We start from the raw sequence: 4,504 nt of genomic DNA on the forward strand, positions 1-4,504 counted from the left end.
CCAAAGATCAGGTGTTTGGGAAGTTTAAAGAGTGGAAAGCACTTGTTGAAAACCAAACAGGGAAGAAGCTGAAAGTTCTTAGAACTGACAATGGACTAGAGTACTGTAATAAGATGTTTGATGAATTCTGCTCAAAAGAAGGCATTGCTAGACACAGAACAGTGAGACTAACACCACAACAGAATGGCCTGGCTGAAAGAATGAACAGGACTTTGATGGAGAAGGTCAGATGCATGATGATACAATCTGAGCTACCTAAAGGGCTATGGGCAGAGACACTACTGACAGCTTGTGTGCTGGTTAATTTGAGCCCTTCCTCAGCCTTAGACTTCAAAACACCATATGAGAAATGGTGTGGTAAACCAGCAAACTACAGCAAGCTGAAAGTATTTGGCTGCACTGCCTATGCACATGCAAACCAAGGAAAGTTAGCACCAAGAGCTCTAAAGGGGATGTTTATAGGATATCCAGAAGGAGTAAAAGGCTATAAAATCTGGTGTACAGACTTATCACCTCCAAAATGTATAGTCAGCCGAGATGTGGTGTTCAATGAGCAGATGGGACACAATGAGGAGAAACCTGTTGAGAATGCTGGACCTCAGAACAAAACTGATGGTATTATACAGTTTGAGGTGGAGCATCCAGCAATGAAAATGTCTGGAGAAGCTTCAAATTCAGATGAAGAAGTTGCTGGTAATAGGGATACAAGATCAGAACATCAAAGAACCCATACAGAAGATTATCACCTAGCTAAAGACAGAGAAAGGAGAATAATAAGACCCCCAAAGAGATTTGGCTATGCTGATCTTAGTGCATATGCACTTGCCACTTCACGAGAGATTGATGAAGAAGAACCAAGGTGTTATAAAGAAGCAATCCAAAGCTCATACAAAACTGAATGGCAGCAGGCAATGAATGAAAAAATGTCATCACTTTATAAAAACAACACCTGGGAGCTGGTAATGAAACCTGAAAAAAGAAAACTCATTGGCTGTAAATGGATTTACAGAATAAAGGATGGCCTGACAGCTTCAGAACCTAGGAGATTTAAAGCTAGGTTAGTGGCTAAAGGCTACACTCAAAAGGAAGGGGTTGACTTTAAAGAAGTTTTTTCACCAGTAGTTAGACATACTTCAATTAGAGTATTGCTAGCTATGACAGCAGTTTATGACATGGAACTTGATCAACTCGATGTCAAAACTGCATTCCTACATGGAATATTACAAGAAGAAATTCTGATGGTTCAGCCAGAGGGATATGTGGATCCAGAGAGACCAGCACATGTGTGTCTACTTAAGAAATCACTGTATGGCTTAAAACAGTCCCCAAGGCAGTGGTACCTCAGGTTTGATGAGTTCATTACATCAAATGGATTCAAAAGATACAGTTTCGATTGTTGTGTATATTACAAGCTGCTTGAGACACATCATTACATATACTTGTTGCTGTATGTAGATGATATGTTAATTGCTTGTAAGATAAAAGATGAGATTGAAGCATTGAAAGAGCTGCTGAGTTCAGAATTTGATATGAAGGATTTAGGACATGCCAAGAAGATCTTAGGCATGGATATAATGAGGAACAGGAAGGAAGGCACTATGTTTCTGTCACAAGGGAGCTATGTGAAGAAAATAGTGAAGACTTTCGGTATGTCAACCTGTAAGTCTGTAATAACACCACTAGCCTCTCATTTCAAGCTCTCCAATCTACAATGTGCTAAGACAGATGATGAGATATGTGAAATGGAAAAATTCCCATATGCCAATGCTGTAGGGTGTATGATGTATGCCATGGTCTTAACAAGACCTGATATTTCCTATGCTTTGAGCATAGTCAGCAGATATATGGCAACACCTGGGAAAGAGCATTGGCAAGCAGTCAAATGGATACTAAGGTATCTGAGTGGCACTGACAGAATTGGACTGCTGTATGGGAGATCAGAAGGAAGATGTGATGGTCTATGGGGTTATGTAGACTCGGATTTTGCTGGAGACAATGACAGAAGGAGATCATTAACAGGGTACTTGTTTATGCTAAATGGATGCATCATCAGCTGGAAGGCAAGTCTCCAACATGTGGTTGCCCTGTCAACCACAGAGGCTGAATACACTGCAGCCACAGAGGCTGTCAAAGAAGCTCTATGGCTCAAAGGGATGATTGAAGAATTGGGGGTGAGCCAGAAAACAGTTGAAGTCCACTGTGATAGCTCAAGTGCCATCTACCTAAGTAAAAATCCAGCTCATCATGAAAGAACCAAGCATATTGATGTCAAGCTACACTTTATAAGAAATGAAGTGTCCAAAGGAGTAATCAAGATGGTAAAGGTTCACACAGATGATAATCCAGCAGATATACTAACTAAAGTTGTTCCTACAGCCAAGTTCAAAGCTTGCTTGAACATGGCTGGTGTTGAAAGCCTCTGATGAAACAGAGGGATGAGGAGAAAGTTGATCAGGGTTGATTTGCTTCAAGGTGGAGTTATGTTGGACCAAAATGAAACAAATCAAAAAAGGTTAATGAAACGACAGGAAGCTTGGAGTTTTGGCTCTGCAAACAACAAAGCAAAACAACACAGTTATCGGCGTTTCTTGCTACCTTTGATTATCCTTACAAAACGACCTAGATTTCTATCGTTTTGGTTATTAGAATCATGAGCAACGCACGTGACTTTTTAAATGACGTGTGAAGGCTGTTAAAGCCGTTATTGTCATCTGCTGCTCACGTGCCTAGCTGGGATTGTTTCTGGGTCGTTATAAACTCAGAGGCTGGAGCTGATTCTGATATAACAAACTGAGAAGATTTCAGAGGATTCAAGAGAGAGAGAGTGCTTGTGTAAAAGAGCGTTCTTGTTCCTTGAGAAGGGCTCTGTAAAATCTGATTGTAAAAGAGACTTTGTTCTATCAATAAAGCTGATCTATTTGTTCCTCCGTGGATGTAAGTCAATGTGAATTGACTGAACCACGTAACTTGTTGTGTTTGAGTTGTTCTTGAGTTTCTTTTAGACTCTTTGATTGCTTACTGTTTGGTTTAATCTGCTATTGGGTTGTTTTCTATCATTGTAACTTTCGAGTCTTCTTTGGTTCATCTTGGAATTCTGGTCTGGGGATCTTGGGAGAGGTTGTTCAAGTTGATTCTATAAAGCTTGTAAATCTCTACATTAAGCTATCAAAACCCAACTATAAGTGTTACCAAACACTTTAGTAACTGGACTTTGGCAGTCCAGCTACCTTACCACACTCCCAAACAGGCTATACGTTTTTTTCCCGAATTCAAGGAAACAAGGGAACCGACATGATGATGAATACGGCTGACGTGAATTGCGGCACCCGCAAAGACAGATAACAGTGACAATGAGATATAAATTTGCAACCGAGTCAATTAGAAAATTTTCATTGTTTGCTGATAGAAATAAGCATATAGAGTAAAACAGAGGAGAATCCCTTGACATAAAACATTCGATTTTCAAGCTATTAGCTACTTCTTTTCGGTCTCTTTATAAATCTAAAGCCCGATAAGTCGGTAACTGAAAATTGAAATGATTGAATTCTTCTCTTCCAAAATTTCCAAAGCATGTATGAAAAAGATAAATCGTGATCAATAATATTTGGTCTAAGTTTTTCTGAGATTATGACACTATCATCTAGGCTTGGCGATTGATTTTGCTTGTTACCATCAGTGCGGACCAGACTAGTGCCCATTCGGGATCACCTCTGGAACTTACGTCGATGGATTCCCGCCGATATACCTTTGGATATATCAAAACTTAAAACAGTTTCTTCTAGGTTATATAACCCAAAACAGACTTTCCTTTAGTCTAAAACAGGGTACCAAACCAGATAAGAAATGGTCAAAAGTTTTCTGATGCACAGGATCCTTACTGGAAGGCAAGTGCAGAGCATACTTCCTTATGTTTTCAAAATGAACAAATTTAATTCTTTATTCTTTTTCTTTCTTAGAACTTCATTTGCAGAGAGAGAAGAGTTTTAGGGATTCATGTTGTAAGAGGAAAACACGAGTTTATTTCTTTCAAACTTCTATATATTACAAAGGAGGGGAGAACTCTTTATATAGGAGAATTCTCGGGGAAGATAGGACATGACCCCTATCTTTTTTTTTTTTTTTCAAAAGCAAAAGTAAAGATACGACAACATAGATCATGACTTCTTAAGTGATCATGACCTATAGCACACCTTTTTAGAAAGCCAAGCCCACCGATCAAGACTTGGACAAAAGATAAAGCATGCGTACAAAGACTTTTACAAGTGGCAAAAGCCAAAGCGTAAGGCAAGCCAAGACAAAACCATAAAGTAAAACGTAATTATTACAACAAGACAAATTACTTTATGGAGAGCGGAGATTCATGTACTCGTCTTCGGATGAGCTTTCGGTCTCATCTGGGTCCGTATCACCAGAGTGAGGATGCTTTTGGAAGAAAGTTTTGGAGAGCTTTGGATGCTTACAGGAAGGACCACGGCATGGTGGATAAGGGCAATTATAGTCTCTG

Source organism: Citrus sinensis, chromosome 5 (assembly GCF_022201045.2).
Source record: "Citrus sinensis cultivar Valencia sweet orange chromosome 5, DVS_A1.0, whole genome shotgun sequence".
Lineage (NCBI taxonomy): Eukaryota > Viridiplantae > Streptophyta > Magnoliopsida > Sapindales > Rutaceae > Citrus > Citrus sinensis.